Here is a 25038-nt window from a genome sequence, read left to right as displayed (position 1 = left end):
TTCGATTACAATTCAACACCTGAAATTCTAAGACCTGGGACGCTGGCCTTTGTGCAACACGTGGCGTGGCAGATAAATTCGGAGCATTTTTTGCTTCATTGTTCACGATATAACTAACAGCGAAATTATTTGAACAACATATTAAATTTTATCCAAGATCACCTAGCTGGAATAAAGTATAAATGACGATTGCACATCATGGAATGCGTTAGAGGTATTTTTGTAATAACGAAACAATACATTTTGTTCGTATGTCCATTAAATATTTTCGCGTGACTAATAAGTCACTAGGAGACTTTTCACGGCAGACTCAACTGCGTATAAAACAATTGCTTGACCTTTCCGTATTCTAATTAATTCTACAGATCAACATTTAGCCGACTAATGTAAGTGATCGAATGCCATCTTCTATATTGCCATTGTGGTAGTTACAAATAGACAAGGTATCTGTATCAATCGCTGAATATTAGATAGAATTTAATGAATTTATTGACATAAAATACTTCAATAGCTGTTGAAGTCAATAGGATCCGTGGTCGATCAAAGTTTTTCGACTAGATCTTTGAACTCTGGGCGTAGAAACCCTTGGTAAAGACTGCAACAACTTATGCCTGACTTTTCCTACATTCATGTCAATGTTATCAATAAATAGTCTATCCTGCCCCAGAGGGACTCCCGCAATAATCCCCTGGTTGACCACACTATATGCACGTACACACGGCTCAAATGTATCGCAAGGTATTCATCATCATTTATGTACTTTGGTAGACCTTCGGGTTTATCGATTCCCTCAATATTTTCCAGTACCCACGAATGGAATAGAGAACTTAACCTTCCAATGATGGCATTCTGTTATCAGAAATTCCCGGACAAAATTCATCTTGACTCGAGTTGCAGAAGCGTATGGCGTAATTTCAACGAAAGTGACCCAGCCAGCGTCGCGAAAACCAAGGAGAGAATCTCCAACTATACCAGAGTGATGACAGTCCGCGAACCGCTCGAGAGGCTCGTTTCCGCATACAAGGACAAAATGTTACCGACAGGCAGCGGCGGAGCATCGTTCGGCAAAATATCCCAGCGCATCCACAAAGCCTACGCGGGTGGCATCGGTAGGATGGTATTTTTGTTCCAAGTCCTAGCTTATTCATGTTTAAAAGTTGGCGTGCACTCCACATGAGCAGATATGACCAGAAAATCGTCAATTCTCTAAATGACGTAACTTTTGACCTCGGAGTTCAAATTTCCTCAAATAAATTTTATTATGTTCGAAATCAACTCATTGATGCATGCACCAAATTTTAGAAGATTTGGGAATGTGGTGATTCCAACTTTAGTTGTCCATGTTTGGAATGGACCACAACTGAATTGCCTCGGTGTGATTCGTAAGGATGGTTTTAAGGGTGTACATTCCGGTTTTTGGTAACTTGGTAATAAATTCGTTGTAGCCGCTCGAACATGATTTTCCTCTATAAAGTAAAAGGTCGGGGCTGCCTTTATAGTCGGCAAGGACGTCAATAAATGTCGCTTACGTTGAATTGTTTTGGACGGAGCACAACCTGTGGCAAGAAACCTCACCAATTGACATAAATAATACCATATCGTAGTTTGAAAATAGAATGTATTAGTTCGGCGTGGTTCGGCGTCGTTAGGCGTGCATTATGCAGTCGCACATAAAATTCAAACGACACAAACTGAAACTATTTCATGACTCGGTTAGTGACAATCAACTACTATACGCATGCCGATTGAAGGTCAGTGCCTCGCTCGCCTCACCGTGGGGAATAACGACTATCGAAATGTTTCGTTTCACATACTGAAGAACTTGGCAACTGACGTCATCATCGGCGAAAGAATTTTCAAGGAACACGAAAGCGTCACATTCACGTTTTCGGGACGGCGGCCTCCGCTCACCCTGAATGCCTTATCAAAAATGGCAGTTCCTTATCCGAAACCATTCAGTCACCTTAGCAAGGATTGCCGCCCTGTTGCGGACAAACAACGGAGATACTCACGGGCAGATCTCGCCTTTATCGCAGAAGAAACGCAACGTCTACTTGCTGACAATCTTATCGAGCCAAGTAATTCGCCCTGGAGAGCTCAGGTACTCGTTGTCAAAAACGAACACTCTACCAAACAACGAATGGTCATTGATTACAGCAGGACAATTAACAGATTCACTCAACTCGACGCTTATCCGCTGCCACGCATCGAGGACATTGTGAATAAGCTTGCTCAGTATAAGATATTCACAACAGTTGACTTGAAATCTGCATATCATCAACTCGAACTGGATCCGTGTGACCGAGAATTTACTGCCTTCCAGTCAGGAAGCGAGTTGTTTCAGTGGCGACGACTTCCTTTTGGTCTGACAAATGCTGTACCTGAATTACAACGAACAATCGATTACATTGTCAAGCAGAATAACCTGAAAGGCTGTTTTCCGTATCTGGACGATATAACAATCGCTGGGATGGATCAGGTTGATCACGACAACAATGTGAAGGCCTTCATGAACGCTGCTTCACGCGCCAATCTTACCATCAACGAAGCTAAGACGCAACTTGCTAAGTCCGAAATAGCTATTTTGGGGTACAAGGTCGGACACCAGTCTGTTCAGCCTGATCCAGAGAGAGTAACACCGCTCCTAAATCTCCCATATCCGGAATCTCAGCTTCAGTTGAAGAGGATGATAGGGTTGTTCGCCTACTACGCTAGATGGATTGCAAATTACTCGACTAAAATCGGACCGCTGATCAAAGCCACGATTCCTTTAGACAACGATTCCCGTGAAGCAATTGATCTCATCAAACAAAACCTGGCTAACGCCGCATTACGACCCATCAATGAATCTATGCCCTTCACAGTAGAAACTGACGCTTCAGATTTTGCGATCGCCGCAACCTTGAATCAGGAAGGCCGCCCCGTTGCATTTCACTCGCGCACCCTATCGCCAGGCGAACAACGACATTCGGCTGTTGAAAAGGAAGCATATGCTGTCGTCGAAGCGCTACGGAAGTGGAGGCATTTGCTCACCGGGCGGCATTTTACATTGGTCACTGACCAGAAAAGTGTCTCCTTTATGTTCGACAATCGACACACCAGCAAAATCAAAAACGACAAAATCGCTCGTTGGCGATTGGAACTAATGACTTTTAGCTATACTGTCATACATCGGCCCGGCGTGGAAAATGTTGGCCCCGACGCTCTAACGCGCGCCCATTGCGGATACATGGGAAAACACCAATTGCGCGATCTGCACATTTCACTCTGTCACCCTGGCGTGACCCGCATGTCTCACTTCGTACGAGTCAAGAATTTGCCATTCTCCATGTCAGAGATACGTACCATGACTTCACAATGCGAAGAATGTCAGCAAATCAAACCTCAGTTCATTCGCTCCGACGAGGAGAAACTAATCAAGGCGACTCAACCCTTCGAACGTCTCAGCCTCGATTTCAAGGGTCCGTTACCCAGCGTTACGAAAAACCGGTATTTCCTCACTATCGTCGATGAATATTCACGATTTCCATTTGCATTTCCCTGCGCAGACATGTCTGCGAAGACGGTTATCAAATGCTTAACGACACTGTTTTCTGTATTTGGGATGAGCTCATGCATACATTCCGACCGATGGTCGTCTTTCCAGTCTTACGAACTCAAATCTTGGCTCAACTCTAAAGGGGTTTCTACAAGCAGGACCACTAGCTACAACCCTCGTGGAAACGGACAATGTGAAAAGTACAACAGCGTGATCTGGAAGGCGATTCAATGCTCGTTGAAGTCTCGACGTCTTCCTCTCAGCCATTGGGAGGATGTGCTATTGGACGCTCTACATTCAATTCGGTCGTTGCTGTGCACATCGACAAATTGCACTCCTCACGAGGGAATGTTTCATCACTCTCGCCGCTCGACAAATGGCACCTCCATTCCGTCATGGGTGAAACCGGGTCCTATCTATGTCAAGCGACATGTGCGAAATAAAGACGAACCCTTGGTGGATGAGGCGGAGCTCCTCGAGACAAACCCTGCTTACGCCCATGTCAGGCTTAACGACGGCAGGGAAACTACGGTATCGGTTCGGGATATTTCACCGCGCAATAGCACCGACGTAACCAGCAGAGCTGAATTCAGTAACCACAGCCCGAGCGAAGATTGTTCTGGTGGACAAGTCTATAACGAAGACGCCACGATTCGTGATGCTACCATTGCCACTAGCACCAACGAAGGAAATAACGAAAGTTCGCAACCGAACATTGAACCTGAAAAATCACCGCTTCGTCGTTCAACGCGCGTTCGAAAAGCCGTAGATCGATATGGCGCAGTACCCTATTATTGACAATGTATCACACTTTGTTTCGCAAATATTTTACGGGGGGAGAATGTACTATTCCTCACTATTCCTTATCTGTACTTTCCATCATTAGTTGATTGATTCACGTTGATTACGCTCACTCTCCTTACGTAGTGCTGCGAGTAGGTAATCCGATGTCAGTTGCTCTAGGTCAGTGGTTCCCAACCTTTTTGTCTTCATTCCCCACTTCGGATTTTTTCCTAGCCTTCATTCCCCACCAGGCCCATAACAGCACTTTGTCAGCCCCGCCCCCCAAAAAAAGTTGATCTTGGGCCTCTAGAGCTCCCTCATCCCCGCTGAGCCTGTACGCTTTTTTCCTGCAACTTGTTAGTTCATTGAGTCCACTGTTTAGTCGCGCGAAGCGCGAAAAATTTATATAATTTGTGTTTGAATCGGCCAATATGATCGGGAATTGCATATATTTTGCTATCAATTTTTTATCCCCTCTCTGCTCAAGTAATCAGATTTGCCGGTAGAGCTCAGTGAGGTGTGTTGGAAAAGGTAGAACCCCTAAATAAAGAATTGAACATTTTCGGGCGTACCCGTTGATATATTAACTTCGTTATACATTATGCTATTTCGTGACCTATATCTGCTATGTCAAAAGATACGGAAATCGCCAAAACTAAAAGGCACACACGATTTCAAAATTGGTATTACTATACTGGCAAATAACTTTTCCCTGCGGGATGGCATTTCTCCAGTGGGGTTCAGATGGCCAGGACAGGAACATTCGGCGCCAGCCATTTAGCCAATTGAACATATATGTATATTGTATATATATCGAAGTTTTGGGTACCCAATAATCAGATATTCGACAATATTAAATCGCGCACCCAGCGCGAATTTTTTTTGAAAAAGTGGCATTGGGGGGTTTGGGGTGCGGCAGTTACGGTCCTGTTCCCCACTACCCAGCACTTTTGTCATCACAGAGCAGCTATTTGCTGGTTTGACTACACAAGACACACAACCACACCAGTACGCAAGACAATCGCCTATAACTGCAACATAAAACGTATTGTGAACCGACACCAGTAACGCTCAAAATTTCGCAAAAGCGTTATTCCACGTCAAACTAGTCGTGCTGGATGCGTTTGTGACGCCATGATCGGCCATCCAGAGTTAAAAATGAGGTTTCGTGAACAATACGCAATATAATTTTCGATACATACATTCCAGAGCAGTTAACTGGTAACGGTAATTGCGCATGTGTCTCCATGAATATGTGGACTGTCCTGTATATGATTTTGAACAAATGTGTCTATTCCCCACCAGAAACCATTGAATTCCCCACCAGTGGGGAATTCCCCACCGTTTGGGAACCACTGCTCTAGGTGTTGGGTCTTGCGTTATCGTATTTGAACTGTTCCTATACTGTGTATCTCAATTGTCATCTGTTACAGAATAAGTTTAATAAAGCCTATCTCTAGGTCAGAACATTGTCATCTTGAAAATTTTCATGACTTACCTCTAGTTTTGACTTATCCTCATGTTGAAAATTTAAAATCGTCTTACTCTCTTCGGTGTTGGCACCCAGGAGCACGAAAGGCGTTTTATAGCGCCTCATATAATACGCCCCATGGAATCCGCTATAAGAGTACCAGCTGTTGGTCAACAATATAGGAACTATCAATTTGACAGAAAACCGCACCGCAGAAGTATCACATGCATCGTGGAAAGAGTTTGTTCAATATCTTTTCGACAATAATTGAACAATCTGTATTGATGCGCACTGGCAGTTATTTTCAAAATTGTGCCATCCTTGCATAAGCGCGTACCATCACATCGCGAAATTGGAGACTATACATCATGACGCTAAATATGTATCGCGGTTGATAGACTACGACTTGTCACCGTTCTTTCCTGGTAAGCAATGTACTCTTCAGGTTTAATCATATGCTAATGACGCTGGCCCTTAACTCGTTGTGGCACCTTTTGACTGAGCGTTCAATTTTTCGCTGACGTTGCATTAGTAGAAGTACGACGTCGTGTAGTAACATCCTCATCCTCATCATTTTTTCATGGTTCTCTGGGACAGATTATCACAAACGATTTTTGTTACAACCATGCAGCGGCGCACTGTGTATGCATCTCTGGCTGAAGTTGATAATAGTTGAAATGTTCATGCTGGCCACTCCCACACCCCGCACGTGACAACATCTATTGTTGGAATGTATCGTGGATTCGAATAGATTATTTTATTGTTCTTGGATTTAGAGTTTTTGAATTATTCTCATCACGGCGAGTAGTCTGCCGCTGTTGCATTGAGTATTTAGTTGATGTGTTCCTAGAAATACGCAAACAATTTTTACGATAATATTTGCTTTTGTTTAACAGCATCGAAAGGGGTTTCACGCCACCATAAATGGTCAACAGAATATCAAAATTATTTTAAAAGCCTTTCTAAAGAAGACCGAGAAGGACTTTACGCCATGTACTTGGAACAGTATGATTTGTTTGGATATACGAATCCAAAATCTTTACTGATTCGTGACGAGTAGACGCGATCATGGCTTGTTTCTTTTAAAGAGTCACGCCCTGAATCAGTTATAATTGTGTCAAGACAGTGAATTGACAACTAGACAAGAGACTGGGAATACTTGCCCACGTATGATTGTTGCTTCTACCCTGTAGATCTGGCGAAGCCAAGTTTTAATTTTACAACTGTGATATTTATTTTCATTATCGGGTATATCTTAAGCAAGTGTAAGCGTTGAAGCCAAATCTAAACAATAGCAGTAAAATTCGATGTCGTAAATCCGCGACATTAAACTATTGGTTAAGCGAGTTGTTGGTTCGAGTCTCGACTCTACAAGTTTCTGTGTGTCGGATGTTTATTTGTGTTCCTCATCGCTAACCACACTGCTGTCGTCAAAATACATTCATTAAATACGATTTACTCTGTGTACATGTGTATAAATGGGCGAATAATGTATCGATTCAGCAATCCGGCCCACCAAGTACTTAATTTTCCTATATCCGGCCCGCCGACTGGAGAAGTTGCCCGCCCCTGCACTATATTATAGTGACTATACCATATTTGCTTCACTGGTCTCGTGTTCTATCAATGAAACCGGCAATGCTTGAACTAAAGCTACTATGTAAACATCATTGACAATTGTGTAATGAAGAGTAATGTGCGCAATACAAACAAGCTTTCGTTGAAGCTACGTCGACGTATGGTCCGCATCTGAGTACACATTTAAAGATATTTATAGTGCCAGAACGTAGAACTGTAGTGCGGAGCATGGACCGGAGCCGGATCGGATATCCGGCCGGATTTTTTCAATTTTGGTCGGACCGGATCGGAGCCGGATCAGAATATTTTTGATCCGGCCACAGCACGACTATAGTAACTTCCGACCACAGTGAAAAAATAACCGAGCCATATTTGTAAAATCACTGAGCCATGACCCAAATATATGATAACTCATTCAATCGCAGCATTTATTATATGACTAAGCATTTATTACCTCCAACATCCTTTGTTTTCAATTAAGCCGTTTCCATGTGCGGCCACTACTTGGCTTAGCCCGCATTGGCAGAGCCAAGGAATGATGGCCGCGTGTCCATGTACACTGTACCATGGAAAACTGAATGGGATAGAACGGTAACTGCGTGGCCTGTCAATCATTTCCGCTCGGGTGATAGTGAGCTCACAAGTTGAGCAAATTCGCGCCAGTCACAAAACCTTAGCATTGAGAAAGTTTCTGTTTTCTGTTAGTGATCTTTTGTGGCATTTGACCTTATAGTAGGTGTTTTGCAGATATGTAGGCCTATCAGTGCTTAATTACAACTATCGAATATTGGAAATGCCTGCAAACAGTTGTGCCTTCCCTGGTTGTAATACTAGTCGGAAAAATAGTAATTCAGTACTGTCATGGGATCTGTCTTATTATTATTATAAATATTTTATTGTATACTCATTTATCCAGTATATCTATTGAAATGATGTCCTCGAAAGTCAGTGATGTTGTTGAGGAATGGTACGATATTCCTCCGGAAGTTGTCCATGAACTGCTCTTCAACGACTTTGACGGAAGCAAGGACACCATATATGTTCCAAATATCATACAGCAACCAGTTGATCTTGCACCGCTGCTGCGCTCATTGGATTTCAAAGACCCGCCAGTACTCTCTGAAAAAGGTATTGAACTAGCTACGGGTTGGATTATCAGTATGAACTCCAACGGAAATCCTGATGATCTTGTGATGAGTTACAGTAAGGTTTGCGGTGATCCAATATCATTCACAAAATCAAAGGACAGGCTTCTCTCTGCCAAATTTTTACTTGAGCTCATGGAAAGAATTATTGATAATGGAATAAAGGCACGGCAGCCTGAGTCATTAGCGTCTGCCAGTATTTCTGAAAGGGAGAGTGATATTTTGGAATACATGGCTGGTTATACTTTGAGAAAGGCGATTCGAAAATTCAATGACCAGTTGGACCGATCTTTGCTTGAATATATTACAAATAACACTGGTAAGCCCTTTGGCAAGTTGATCCCCCTAATGGAGCGGAAGGCCGGGGCACTTATTTATCCAAGCTCAGAGCTTTCTTCTTAGGAGAGTCTACAGGGAGTTTACAAGGGAATGCAGCAAATCCCCAAAGTTAATGAACTTTTCAATTTTGCAGGACAGAGTTATCAAAAGTTCGTACGTATTCAACTTCACAAGCAGCATCAACAGAGCGACATGTTCTGATGTCCATTCCAAACTAGTTATAGATTATATCATTGGCTTATTTCTCAGAGTGTTCGGTCACTCCTTCACGAAGAAGCTAGTTAGTAAACTTCTAAAAGGAAGAGAATCGAATAAAGGAAGCCAGGGTACTCGTGGTGATTTGAAGGGAAAACCAATCTTGAGTAAAGAATGATGAATTGTTTTGTTTGCGATTTCATAGTTATTAGCATGTATCTCGCCTTTTAATTACTTAAATCTAGTTTCTATGAATATGACCTAAGATTAGCACCAGTGCCATTGATGCTTTCTAATACGCTATGCATTATTTTTCAGGTTACACGTTCTGCCTGCGCCGCTGACTCTCTCTCTCTCTCTCTCTCTCTCCGGTGCTAACATCTAACATCGCAGGTCATTAAGAAACGTTATTACAAGTATGACGGTTCAATGACGATGCGTATATCAGTTAACCCTCTACCGTACGAAATGGCGGGCACAATATTACTACATTCCGGCTATGAAGTCATAAGGCATTGTTAACTACTATTATATCTCACTTCATGCAATCCTTTCAAGAAATGAACACATTTCAACAGTTATTTGTGGTATTGTGTATTGACCATTTGCTAGATGTTAGCCAGTTATGCAAAACTATCCGGGGCACAACTGGAAGTGACTGCTTGGTGCATGAAGACACCGTGGAGAACAAAGTGTAAACCCGGTTAAAATGAAAGATCTCCGGGTCGCCATGACCCTTGCATATCTAGCAAATGGGTTTGATGTCAGTGACAGTTTGGAGATATTCATCCGATTTCATCATCCATCGTTGCATGGTCCGTGGTCTTGCGGCTTGTCAATATTGCCCGTTTCCAACTGCATCTGAAAAATAAATATCTACGGCAGCACATGGTGTGGTTGTAAATCAGTGGACTGGACAAGGGTTAGGATCGGAGCAAGTCATACGCAGGGCGGAACATAGGGCGTGGGGATTACAGTTTTACTAATATATGTTGATAAAAATGAAAGTACCTTGGAATAACAGCACCCTGCTTCTTCATCCAAAATGATCATCTATCATGGCTACTGAGACAATCCTTCGTCTAAAAATGATCACATTTATGCATATGTAGAGACGGACTTTCAGCATTCCCGTGGCCACTTACTGGCCACGGATAATTTCGTGGCCGGCCACAGATATTCCGTGGCCGGCCATGAAAAGTGCTATTCTGTGGCCGGCCATGGTGATTTTCATGGCCGGCCATGAAATTTCAGTATGGCCGGCCATGAAATTTCCATGGCCGGCCATGTCAAACTCATTCTCATGGCCGGCCATGACTATATTTCATGGCCGGCCATAGCCAAATTTCATGGCCGGCTGCAATTTATCAAGTTAGTATTGATACTGGTACTGTACGTGACCCAATCGTGGTCAAATGTATGATCAATTATGCTCTATTATGGGCGTACAGTATATAGAACTTGGTGAGAGCGAGAATTTAGCTCAGTTTATATGCATTTTCACCAGAGGTGGTCAAAGTAGTCAAGAAAGCTACTCAAGTAGAAATAGAAGTAGCGACGAAAAAATCTACTCAAGTACGAGTAGAAGTACTTATTCTATAAGCAACCTAAAACTACTTGAAGTAGAAGTAGAATCGACTGACTTTAAAAGTACTCAAGTAAGTAAGTAGTTGTGAAAACGATCCAAATTCGTTCACATGAATTGTATAAAGGTGCAAATTGAGCTATGCGAAAGGTGACGAGCTTGATTCACATTGACGCATACCAGCAGGTAACCAATTTTCGATAGCATAAGCATTCGTCCACATCATGGGATGAAAATGATAGGATTGATATGGAAATGCGATACTTATCCTGTTTTCTCGAACAGCACGTTTTAGAAAATAGCATGGTATGGCGCCATCCCCCAGGGACACGTTTGTCATACCTTTAGTACAGAAAGTTTCAAAGGTGGTATGCTGAAACAGCTCTAAAACTAACAAAAATGTCAGAGTCCACTTTTCCAGGTTAGAAAGCGCCATATAGACATGCTAGATTACGATACGACAAGTAAATGGTAGATTGCGAAACATCAGTTTCAAACGTTATGATGAACCATATATACTGCGATGAATTATTTCATATAGGCGAAGGGCGACAATGTGGTGTGTTCTAGATATCCCTGTGTGAACGGAATCACTCCAACCCGCTACCTAAATTATATTCATTGATACTTTCGTAGAATCATACTGGTAACGCCCATACCACTGCGCGCGACGCGCGACGAAAATTCTGGGCCTTACTCAACTTTTATGGAAATTAAATGTTGGTACTCTATGAAAACAGTCCCGAAATTCCTCATATCTTCCTGATTGGAAGATTCAACTACTTCTACTTGACAAACTGAAAATAGCGAAAAGTAAGTAAGTAGATCACAAAATATTATGAAGTAGAAGTAGAAGTAGCAAAAATCAAATCTACTTGAGTAAGTACCAGAAGTAGAGGAAAACTACTTGAGTACTTCGAAAAAGTAGAAGTACTTCGTTACTGACCACCTCTGATTTTCACCCGAAATACCAGAAAAATAGCGGAAGAAGATGAAACGATCTGAAATAGTCTTTATATATCAATTAAAACACACAAAATGATGTAAAGAATGCATTAGAAAGAGGGATATCGGCTAAATGAAACAGGAAATAATGGTATAGAAAGGTAGAAGCGATAAAGACATTATCAAAACTGGTAACTGATGGTAAGTGTTGATTTGTATCTTTTTTTTTATAAAAATATATCAAAATATTCGGCTGACACTCGTCACAGCTAATCGTATGCAACTGCATAGAATTGGAAAAAACAAGGTATACCAGATATCGGTCAGAAAATCTGTATAAGTTCCCCAAAAGCTGTGAGATTCACATGTCATTCTGTGGCCGGCCACAGAACAGATCAGAGCTCGCTGTGGTCGGTGCTTCCCCCGTTCTGATATTGATTTTCAACCGTAAGATGTGAAATGAGCATCGTGCAATTGTTGCAATCGATTGTATATAGTTAGTTTTATTTTGTAAATATGCAAACCTACGATTAAACAATATGATGCTGATAATGTCCTTCGTTTTTCGACCATGTTTATCGTTTATGATGAGTCTGCGATGCGAAGTAATACACATATATTTGATCATGTAGTTTAAGGATGTAGGGGCAGTTTATAATCTTGCGTGGATCGCCCTGATGAATTTATGAATAATACAATACTGTACTGGAAGTTTGTCTTAATTCATTGCAGATTTTTTCGATTTACGCCTAAGTAGACTCGGCTATATACCTCTTTGAATACATAATCTATGTTTCATCGAGATACTGGATCGGTCAATATGCGGTCATTTTACCTGTTTTCTTGTTTTCAATACTAAATACCGTAATCAAAGTACCCGAACGAAACAATTAGAGAATCAAAGAACCAAGAATATGTGGAAAATACTCTTTCAAGTTCCAGAAAAGCTGTTAAATCCACATAACATTCTGTGGCCGGCCACAGAGCAGCTCGCAGGTCGTCGTGGCCGGTGCTTCCCTCGATCTGATATGTCTTCTAACGGTATAGGACTTGTAGTTGCAAACAATTCCATAGTTTGTTATCTTTCGTATAGCATAGCTGAATAGCTGTGAATTGGATAATGCCACGCTGATACAATCATTCTTTTCTGTATTAGGTCTATGATGAGTCCGCGATATCCGGTTTTATACATATTTGATTATCGTAGGCTACTGCTATACAATACATACGACGTTCGAGATCCTCAACATCAATGTAGCTTGCACTCATATTGTTGCACGATGAGAATTGTGTCGATGAGTCTATGAATATTTCTATGCTGTAACAGCACTTGAACTTGACATACTGCAGATGTGCTGTAGATGTAGAATAAAGGCAACGATGTAGCCTAACCTACCGGTAATATTGGTAAAATGTGGGGCTTCGTTCCCAGAAATTTGATTTTGGTCACGTTTCCGATCCCATATAATTTGTATGTATATATCCACCTAGGTGCCATTCTTCCAGGTTGAAACAAATAATATACGAATGAGATGCATGTCGCAGTCACTAACGATGCCGTGTATGCCAGAGGATACTTGATTACTTGGGTGCAAGGATCGTTTTGTATCGCATGTCGTTGTTAGATCAAGCTGCTAACCGATGTGGTGAGCATAAGGACATAAATGTGCCTGCTATATAATTAAATTACTGTTATAATAATAGTGTAGGGCTCTGGCCCCTTCTCTCTCCTATATCTGTTATGGTATAATACTACACCACGTGACTTATCGCATAGTTATAACCCAGTGCATATCAAAGTTGACTCAGTGAGACTCATGTACGCTAACCTACTGCTTGTACCCGAATTGATATACCGTCCGTACAATATATCTGGAAAAGGCAATTGTTTGTGTCTATTGAACTACAGTCAAGAACTACACAGGACGTTCGTGTCAGCTACTGCCAGTTAAGTATATACTATAAGCTGCTATCCGTAGACCACGGACTTGTCGTATAAAATCGCAGACTGACAGACCGATCTTCATCCCCGCAATAGATAACTCCAGATACTTTGCGTCATCTAATGCAGCCCCTGCCAAGCCTGCGAATTGACCAATAGGCATGATATATTTGTGATTGATGCAGGGAACAATGGAATCTTTCCTCAATCAATGTCCAGGGAACAATCTTGATGACACAGACAAGTCATAATTATTCATTATAATTCGGTATTTGAATGCAGTGCAAATACTTATAGCCGTGTAAAGTGAATCTGATCTCTCGTGCCCCCAGGTGTTTTCTGTGAAAAGCATGTATTGGACACATTGCATTTAACTACTTGTATATGAATTGTGAATGATTGTAATCATATCTTCAATTGTTTCAGATTTTGTGAAATTGGTAACGGAATAAACAAACTTTTTGTGGCAAAATATGGCGGTTGCTTTATGTAGAAAAGGAAGGAGGGGCAGGGAGTCAGATTATCTACGTTTGCATCACTAATGGGCTTGGGCGATGGAGATGCGAAGAAACTGCAAGGCTATCGAGTCCGCACCACGGTTTTATCTTTCCACGCAATCCCATTGTGTTGATCGCCTGGCGTGGAAGCTGTGTGGACACCAGTTTTAATATAAAGACACGTCTGTCTGACCGAGCAATAAGATGTACGCGCATACATTACTCTATCAAATATTTATATAGATTCTAGGAAGTTCAAGGAACATATGTTTCGGTGTTAGTTTACAACGCATCGCCCCAGAGTACTTTTTCAATAGTCAGTGGGAATTAAATTCATTTCTACAGCGAACACAGAAGGTAAACACGTGTAAAGCCGTGCAAATTTTGAACCCATCCCTAAACTACTCAATAAAGTGGTAATGTGACTTGAGTACGTGCGATAATAGTGAAAGTCGTCTTTATAAACCTTACCGCCAGCAAGTTCGTATTGCAACTGGAGAAGATCTACTTGAGTATTGGCAAATTGGATGCAAATGGTTGATTTTGATCCAACTAGATGTGCCAAAATCACGAACTGGCCATGAACTAGTGGCCGGCCATAAAATTCACTGTAGCCGGCCACGAGACAACGCATTTTCATGGCCAGCCACGAATATTCGTGGCCGACATCAAAAAAATCTGTGGCCACTAAGTGGCCACGGAAAAGCTGAGACCCCTACTGCATATGTATGCATGCGTGGAAAAGGGAGTAAATATTATGTATGCATTGCATATATATCTCAATCTATGCTAGTATTAATGAGTCTACAACTAGAAGCAGAAGCACCTGCTACTATAATATCTTCTGGCCGGAAATGTCGATCACATATTTGGGCTCTTGAAAACACAATAAATCGTCCATAAAAGAATCATAGCATGATGCCAGTAACAACGTAGCCTATCAGTCACAGGATTACAGCTACCAGCTTTGATATCATGCCGGCAATATAGCCGTACACCTCCCACCGTAACTCACGATTCTCCATCGAGCTGACTGATTATATTATCTCTTCTATCAGTAGAATCACGCATTGACAATATCAAACGACGTAGTTGCGATCGGTGCGGCCTTTCCTGTTCGTTCTTCGCGAGATCCACCCTGTAAATGATAAAGAGTGCTGAATTACTATCAACCTCACCGAGGTTCACACCAGAGTTGGATCAATTACATTATTTCAGTTCAATTACAATTACAATTACAATTACTTTCATGCATGTTTCAATTACATTACAATTACAATTACTCCATGCTAAAAATATCAAATTACAATTACAATTACAATTACTCCTTGCATGCTTCAATTACATTACAATTACAATTACAATTGCTGCTGTTGAACATGTAATTGAATAATGATAAATTCAACCGTGCTCCTTGACAACCGTAGCGTCGTAATTAACAACAATTCAAGTATTCATGTTTCATTCATGATGTAGCGGTCGCTGCAACGACTTGTTGCAAGACACGCTGGTATAGTGCTTGATTGGAGTCGACGCCACAGCTTACAGTTCCTGTTGTACGCACTAGTCACTGACTAATGACCGCTCTGAGTACACTCGCAATCCTGATCACACCACAGATCCAAGGAGCTTTCTTTACTAGCACAGAACAGCCAAATAGTAGTAATTAGTGGTCAGAAACTTGTAGATTTACCAGGTTCAAATCATACTGCAATATAATAACGAATATAGAAAGAACAATGTTAGATGTATCTAATTGCCTGTATACGACTCTGTGACTTAAGAGCGAGCACGCGCGCTACGGCGCTACACTGGCATTCTCTCAAAGCACGTGGCTTGTGCTTCGCAGACTACTTTATTGATACGAGATTAAGGTCGTGGGAAAAGAGGTTAGGTGAAACGGTGCGTGAGACGATTACTGGCACCCTGCTGGGACAGCTGTTACACATGATACGCAAATACCCGGTAATTATTAAAAGAAAAACGTTTTCGAACTATTCCAGTATGCAGTATGTCGTTGAAAAAAGTATTATAATCATGCACGGGTTGGATTTGCGTATATAGAAAATAATTAAAGAAATAATATTATTTTTATCGAGGGACGTAGGAATTGGGATGAGGGGTGAAAACAAAACCGTGCTTTGTCAGATAAGACGTTATATAATATCCAGTGGTCTGGTTAGTTAGCCAGACGAAGTAACGATGCAGCATCGTGATTTGAAATCGTATTGTAGATTGCCAACCCACGGATAGATGCGCAAGATGTGAGTCACGGATGAATGCACCGACAAACGTACTGCAGAGCCGGCTAAAAGCAGCAAACTTTGTAGTCCTAGAGCTGGCGATTCAGGCGTCCAAATCTGATGCATCTGGTCTTTATCGTAAGCTATTGATGCACTAATTCCGAAAATACAAATTAAAATCTCGTCAGGGCAATGTAACTGCTCCAAAATAGCCGTTTAAGGCCGACTGTTCTGAAAAATGAGAGCGCCGCAGCAGCATGACCACAACAATGAGCAATTACTCCCAGCGATTGTTCAGAACAATGCCGATTCCCAGACTTTCACGACTATTTTGGGATGGTACCATTGCCTGGAAATATACTTTTATTGCGGAATCAGTGCGACACTAGCTTTCGATTAGGACCATACATATCAAATTTCAACGCTTGGATAGTTAGCTATGTCCTGGGATGTATGGGACTATCAATGCTGCTGCTTTTAGCCGGCTCAGCAGTTCGCTTCTCGGTGTATTCAATCGTGAGTCACGTGTTGCGAATCCATCCGTTGGTTAGTAATCTAATAATTGTATACAATGGCAGCCGAGGCCAGCATAGCGGTAAAAATAAAAAAATTCGCCCGCAAGGGCGCAGTCAAGGGCTTCCGCGAATGGATCCACCAAATTCCTTGTCGACATTTAAAGAGAATGCATTAATTTATAAGTCAATTATTTTATGTTGTGCTTGTCAGGTCTCAATAGCAATTTAATGTAATTGAAATTGTAATTGAGCAAAATTTTTGTCAAATTACAATTACAATTACTATTACACAAAATAAAAATGCTTCAATTACAATTACATTACAATTACATTGAAATATGTAATAAATTACATTCAATTACATTACAAATTACAATTGATCCAACTCTGGTTCACACACAGAACGCGAACGTGAACCTCACGTTCACACCATCCCTAATGTCACTTCAAAAGCATCTGCTTTCTGAACGATAGTCTAATCAAATGAAGCACAGCTCAACAAGATTGTTACATGCCAAGGCAACATGGGAAAAGAATACGGTATCCGTGATAAACGGTCTTACGTTTCCTTATGAAGCATCACTTAAATTTTGTGCGCCTTTTCAGAATCCCGCAAATATAATATGAATTTCGTTTACTCTTCATGGTGCTTTCTTTCATTTGCTTTTCGGACTAATAAGGTCGGCGAATCCTGAAGAGTGATCTTCTGCTGTCCAGACTAGCCCGTTTATTTGAATAACTCCAACCTGGAATTGCGCAATGAATCGCCATATTTGTGAACTACTTGTTTAATTCAACCTGTTGAGAGAACAGACCTTGCGAATAACTACATCCTGAGAAAATCGTCGTAGTGTAGAATAAAATGCCATTCAAAAAGTGAGATTTCACTACTACAGCTGACATTATTTACCTTAGCGACGCGCGTCGCCCCTAATCACTCAAGAAGCATGCACAGTGAACACGGACTGAAAATTAACATAAAATCTACAAGCAATGAAAATGAAGCGACATGTGTCGGCAGGCGATGACATGCTAGGTCATTCAGAAGCCAAATTAGCATAAGTACTTTGCGTTCAAATGGTCCATTACGACTGTCCGCTGGAATGCGACCGTAGGATATAATAGAAATGGGGCCGTGAATAACAAAAAAGTTGAACACCCCTCCACTAAAATCATATTGTCTCTAGGAGAACTAGGCTACTACACCATTGACTGCGATGTCATTTTCTACAGCGACCCCCATATCGCCCCGAGTGCTTCCGTCCCCTTCAAAATTCAAATCACCCCATGGGGTGGCGCTGGAGCCAAGGTAAAGAACCACTGTGGTTAAGTAATCTTGTGCGGCGCCGCGACGTCACAATTATGGTTGTCTGTCGCGTTCAGCTTCAAATGAGATTAGAATCGTGCCCTAGCTACCGTCATGCGTACACTGTCGCGTTAGTTGTGATCATATCAGCCGCGTGTTGGTTGTTGCGCTATATATGCTAGATAAGATAGATGAGAAGTAGAACTAATTTCAGAAATACGGATTGCTTCATCGCTTGGTCGTATAACTGCGCGTTCGCAGTTCGTATCAATTCATAGCTTGCGTGCATGTAATGGCAATGCGCCAAACGCACGTTTACTGACAGCTATATGCTCGAGATTCGAAGGATGTGTGATTGATAGTGATTGAAATCAGAGATATCGGAGACGGTTGCACGACATTTGAGCATACGCCACATTATGATAAATCTCAATTGAGCACGCAATAATTGATCAGGTGCCGGGTGTCTGATTCCAAAAACCACTCGTTTCGACTCGAATGCCCAAATGTCGCGTGTCATTGCGTCCCACATTCAATTGCTCATAATGTCTACGGGACAATCGCAGACAAGATGCAACTTCGATTCTTTGCGAAATCTTTTTAATAGAAACATCTGTGTTAATGCTTGCTGTATATTATAGTATAATAATGTAATTTATAGAGCGCCGAATATAACAATATACATACACAAGAAGCAAACCTATTGTATTTACTCGATATTTTCGAGACTGCCAACGCAGTATTGCTCTATTGCATTTGCACAACATGAGTGCACGAGTGCACAACTGCACATTGGGGGCGAGATAGCGTAGCGGTGAGATTACGTTGGCGGCCCGGGTTCAAGTCACGCCGTTAGAGGTGAATCTGGACACCTCTCCCCGGTGTCGATGTTCTTACGGCGCCAGATGTTCTTACGGCACCAAAAAGCCCTGAAGAAGAACGACCCAATGAAAAACGAAGACAAAAAAGACCAAGAAAGAGCGGCTAAAGAGGATCGCTGAATATAGACTCCATTCGAAGAGACTGAGACATCGGACCGAAGTGAATGTTAGGTTAAGAGACCGCATCTGATCGTTTCGGCATCCTCCCACATCTTCATTACATCGCATATGTTTTGTGTATCACATTGCACAATGCACATTGAGTGTGTCGTAATCGGATATGATCTGACAATTATTGATTATTTTAATGAGCTGCATTCGTGTACATGAAGAACGTCACGCGAAAAGCATTTCATTTTGAAACCCGTACGGTGAGCTAAAAGGTTGCCGACCCGTGCCTTTCCATCAGATCAAAACGCCACAAGATTGCGATACAACGAAAAGATAGAAGGGTGTCGTAACGACTTCCAAACAGTAGTCTTTTAATCAGACACCCACCTTGGACTAGGTCATGTAAATAAGATGAGCCACGCACACTGGAGTTAAGAAAGGGTAACAAAGGAAGCGATGGAAATGAATGTGGGATGTGTTGGTAGCTGAGTTCGATATGTCAGATCGTGGTCCTGCTACCGGTAAGACGTTTTAGTATTAGTAGAAACTATTGTATTTCGACTCGAATGTGTACTGTACACGCATCGATCGCTTGCGATTTGCGATTTACAATTGCGCACTGCGCAGCAATAGGCAGCGCGCCGTTAGTTCCACGTAGGGGGATGTGACACCAGTGAGACACTGGGACCGAAATACAAGAATTATTCGCTATGAAACGCCCATGATTACATCCGTGAATTTGTTTACAATTGCATGCTGGCAGAATCGTATAGCGTATACTGGAGGGGCGTCCTGATTCTTGATCGGTAGGTCGTGGATGCAAGTTACGGTTAGATACCGTAAGTCTCGCGTCTCGCCCAGGACCCCCCGTTCGTAGGGCCACCACTGTTTGTAAGTATATCATGAGTCGTTTTATATGCCACAAAATAGGCTTACATCAGGGACAAAAATATATTACGTCATATTCCTATATTCACAATTCACATGCAAGCAAGTCTATGTATGGAAGGCCTCCGCAACTACGTCTGACTATGATTTTATAGGCTACAAATTCGTCCCTGTTTGCATGTTTAAAATATTTTGTTTTTTAATAAAGAAACCATCAAGTCAACAAAGCATCAGTCATTGATCTATCCAGACATATTCTGATCGGAAATAGATGTCAGAATATTGGTGATAACTAGTCGTGAAGGCGGTCCATGGGCTGCGTCATCCACATTCCACATGCTGGCAATTTGATGCAAATGTCTTTTCCGCACACTCCTTCAAGAATTCGAGCTGTTCGTCGACGTCGTCGCTTATCCCTTTCAGAGCCTTTATTATTCTTCCAGATTTCAATTTCCTTCTCTTGGCGTTCCTTGAAGTACCGTACATGCATTACAAAAAAAATGAGTACTGGTAATAAGCTATACACCCTACATACCGCGATACTGGTACCACATACACAGAAAATCTTAAGAATTACCACGAATGACTCGTCGGGATATCAATAATGCGCGCATGCGCATGCGCAAGCTGACGTTCCTGGCGCGCCTTCGATAACACAGTCCACTTGCACCACAAAATTGGCATCCTGGTGCGGTTGATGCATCACCGGCAAGTCCAGGCTGCTTTCAAATCATTCTGTTTTGTTAACTAACAATAAAGTAATACGTCTATCAATAGTAAAGTCCAAATTCAATTATTCCTGAAATTAGGTGATCTTCGATACACAAGAAACGCCCCAGTGACTGCGATAGTAAACAGACGACCGTAGCCAAGAGCGGAGCAGGATACTCTGCCAACCGTGAATTACTCTGTCAACCGCTACTCCAGGGGTGGGCAAACTTTTGAGCTCGCGGGCCGCATTCAACATCTAAATCCATTCGCGGGCCGCACTATATAAAATTGGGATTCTAAACCAAAATGCAATATTGGTATTTGATAATATAGTGAGGACATGGAGATAATGTGCTTTTTAAAAACAAACCAAATACTGGTTTGATGATATCGTACTCGCGTCAGAAACATAGTGGCGAGATTTCATCGGCAGGTCCGACCTCAATAACCAATTTGTCAAAACTATAGAGATGAAAGTCGGTTGACCCGATTCTTAGAACCGGATTGAAATTTAAATCTGTGAGCAGCGATCTGCTCATAGATTTACTAATTCCAGTTTTGGTTCAGTTCCAGGACACACATTGCTGACAGCATCATAATCATGTTAGCTTCAAACACACTTCTACTATGTGTAGATAAAATATAAATAGGCTACCCCAATTCTACGCATACCGAGAACGAATCTACCTAAGACACGCGCGAATCGTTTTTTATAAGCACATTACTGAGATAATTAAAACCGGAGTGGCCAATCTGAAATCCCACTCGTGATCCGAATTATGTCAATCTCGTTCAGGATTTCTGTGATGTTTAGCAGTTGAAACCTTTCAAACTGCGTTGGCCTTGAGATCGGGTTGTCGCGCCAGAAATTGAACATAAAAATTAATATAGGAAGCATTTACCTTAGAACAGTGGTTCTCAAACTTTTTAAGACACGCCCCCCTTTATGATGGTGAAACGCAACCAGGATGCTAGCAAACCTAACGGATAGTTTTATGGCATGGAAGTTTACGACTGTGGATAAGAGATTTTTAACTATGAAATTCAGACTAAATATCGAGCAATGATTATGAAGTGAAGATTTTTTTCAGTTGAGCTCAGCTTCGCGCCCCCTTCAGATGCCTTCACACCCCTTAAGGGGGGCGTGCATCCCAGTTTGGGAACCATTGTCTTAAAATTATCACGGTGAAATATACTAAGAAAAAGTTTAATTAAGTCCCTACATTAATTCGATATTGAGTATGTATTTTATCAATATTTTTTTTAAAGTTTCTTTAGACCAGTGGTTCCCAAACGGTGGGGAATTCCCCACTGGTGGGGAATTCAATCCTTTCTGGTGGGGAATAGACGCATTTGTTCAAAATTATACAGAGGACCGTCTACATAGTCACGGAGACACATGCGGAATTACCGTTACCAGTTAACTGCTATGGAATATATGTATCGAAAATTGTATTGCGTAATGTTCACAAAACCTCATTTTTAATTATGGATGGCCAATTATGGCGTCACAAACGCACCGGAAAGACTATAGTTTGACGTGCCATAACGCTCTCGCGAAATTTTGAGCGTTACTGTTATCGGTTCACAATATGCTGCAGTTATGGGCGATTGTCTTGCGTACTGGCGTGGTTGTGTGTTTAGTGCAGGCAAGCCGTAACTGCCGCAGCCCAACCCACCCCCCACGATTTAATATTGCCGAATATCTGATTATTGGGTACCTTTCCCCCACGAAGATACATGGAATTATTAGAAATGGCGACTTCGCCGTCGGCTATTACTGCGCCACGACGCACCAAGGCATACGAAGTTATAGGCCATGTAAGATGCAACTCCGAGAAGTATGCCTGAACGATCAGCAGCGAGAAGACCTTGACCGAGAAGGAATGCCCTTGTGGTGAACCAAAACTTCGATGTATATACAGTATACATATATGTTTAATTGGCTAAATGGCTGGCGCCGAATGTTCCTGTCCTGGCGATCTGAACCCCACAGGACAAATGCCATCATGCAGGGAATAAATATTTACCAGTACAGCGATACCAATTTGAAATCGTGTGTGTCTTTTAGTTTTGGTGATTTCCATATCTGTTGACATAGCAGATATAGGAGATCACGAAATTGCACAATGTAACGAAGTCAATATACCAACGGGTCCGCTCGAAGATGTTCAATTCTTATTTAGGGGTCCTACCTTTTCCAACACACCTCACTCAGCTCCATCGGCAAATCTAATTACATGAGAGGGGATAAAAAATTGATAGCAAAATATATGCAATTACTGATCATATTGGCCGATTCAAACACAAATTATATAAATTTTTCGCGCGTCAAGTCGAAATAAGGCAACGCACTAAACAGTAGACTCAATGTAGCTGATAAGTTGCAGGCAAAAGTCGTACAGGCTCAGCGGGGCTGAGGCGGTTCTGGAGGCCAAAGAACAACGTTTTTTTTGCGGGGCTGACAAAGTGCTGTTACTGTACTGGTGGGGAATGAAGGCTCGGAACAAATCTGAAGTGGGGAATGAAGACAAAAAGGGTGGGAACCACTGCTTTAGACTCTCGCGGGCCGCACAGAACGGTGTTGCGGGCCGCATGCGGCCCGCGGGCCGTAGTTTGCCCACCCCTGCGCTAATTGATCGGGGCAACAGAGATGAGCATGGATTAGGATTAGGTTTTGAAAAAACAGGATTTGTGAAATTTTATCGGATTTGGATTGGATTTGGATTAGACATTTTTTTCAGAACGGATTAGGATTTGGACTGTATTTATGTATTTTCTGGGAGATTGAAATGTCGTGTGGCGAATGGTGACAAACTTTATTCAAATCAGTTATTAATGTACTTATGGTTACTAGGTTATCCTGAATCAAGTGAATCGTTGGTTGTAAAAGAAAATTTTCGAATCCCTCCATTGCATAAATTAGTTTTTTTTCTGAATTTCCAGTTGGAATCGGATTAGGATTGGACATGGACTTGAATATGAAAAAGTTATGGATTAGGATTAGGATTTGGATTTGAAGGTTCGGATTTGGATTGGATTAGGACATAGAAATTTCAAATCCGCTCATCTCTGCGGGGCAACCACTTGGCAGAGTAATTTTGCTGAGTCATGAAAGCTATGCCCATCAGAGATGAGCATTGGATTGGACTTGGATTGGACCATAGTGTTCTAGAACACTATGATTGGACAGGATCAGGATTATGGGTTATTTTCGTTGGTACCGGATCGGACAGGATTGTGATTTTGAAAAAACAGGTTGGACTTGGATTTTGAGCATTTCAAAATCGGGTTTCGTAACCAGAAGTGAGGGGCTGCTGGAGAGAAGAATTATTGCCAGTGTTGCCAATTGACGCATTTAGAAGCCAAATTACGGAATTTTGGCACATTTTCATGCTGGTTAGCACCGTTGGTTCCGCTGTTTCCGCTGTTCCGTCTTTTAGGGATGACCGTATGACACATTGGCACTTTCGAATTTCTTCAACCAGAGCAATGTAAATTTGTTAAGCACATTAGATCTGGTTATCAAGTGCTGCTTACATAAGCACCTAAGGAAGTATTTGATGTTAGAATTGTAGAGATATGGAATTGATGTTAGCATGTAGGTGCATATCGAAATATTAGGTCCAGGTCACTTTATCTGCTGCCAAGGTGCCAAGTGGTGCAAGTGCAACGGCCCAGTGGATATACGCAGTTCACGCGCATTTGTTATCTGTCTGAAACGAGTTTTAGCTTACTCTTTGAAAGTAACTCGCAACGAAGGTTGTCAATTATATTGGTGAACAGCAAATAAATTATACAGTAGCCAATTATTCCACTTGAGAACAGCTGCGCAAACTCCATATTATCTGACGTGATCTGACGTGACGTGATCGTGACGTACGTTTAAAGAAGACCATGAATTGACTATGACGACATTGAGGTTTTATTTCTTTAATTAATGGACAAGCGTTCAACTTGACGTATTTGGTAATTGAGATAAGAAATCCCGTCCTTCACATTCGCTCCTTCATCAAGGATCACATATGAACTTTCGCCGCTTGGGATCTGCGTTCCAAATGTTGAAAGTAACCACTACCGGTAGCAGTATAGATTTTGCTTCCAAGGCCGCCTGTTCGATGCTAGTCCAGGTCGTCAGCTCACGCGAGCAAAGTGTCTCCTTCAGCCGCTTCAAACCATCTGGCAAATTCATCGAATTTAAAAATCGGCGACAAATAAACACAAGACGTGATATCTAGCGTGAACACGCCGCAGACACACGGGCTCGAGTCCGTCCGAGGTCGACTTCAGAGTTCGATTCCTAAGAGCTGGAGGTTTACCTGCGAGGTACCTGATTACTAAACAAACTTGAACACTCCAGACTTG

At 41.9% G+C, this 25038-nt stretch overlaps 1 protein-coding gene and 2 long non-coding RNA genes across 3 annotated transcripts in view; 1 reads left to right on the top strand and 2 right to left on the bottom strand.

The window, feature by feature from the left end:
- Nucleotides 1–25038, bottom strand: part of LOC145443718 (uncharacterized) — a 441881-nt gene that overhangs the window by 221992 nt on the left and 194851 nt on the right. The gene's annotated exons all lie outside the window — the stretch shown is intronic.
- On the top strand, nt 676–7521 carry LOC145443335 (uncharacterized). Its single transcript, XR_013916400.1, has 3 exons — nt 676–1109; nt 5993–6217; nt 6689–7521. It is a non-coding gene; the product is annotated as an uncharacterized LOC145443335 (long non-coding RNA).
- LOC145443674 (uncharacterized) lies at nt 20136–23055 on the bottom strand. Its single transcript, XR_013916509.1, has 2 exons — nt 20540–23055; nt 20136–20431 (listed from the first exon to the last, which is right to left on the bottom strand). It is a non-coding gene; the product is annotated as an uncharacterized LOC145443674 (long non-coding RNA).

Source organism: Botryllus schlosseri, chromosome 7 (assembly GCF_051294905.1).
Source record: "Botryllus schlosseri isolate E-star chromosome 7, Bs_hap1, whole genome shotgun sequence".
Classification (NCBI taxonomy): Eukaryota; Metazoa; Chordata; class Ascidiacea; order Stolidobranchia; family Styelidae; genus Botryllus; species Botryllus schlosseri.
This window is presented reverse-complemented; position numbering and strand designations above follow the sequence as displayed.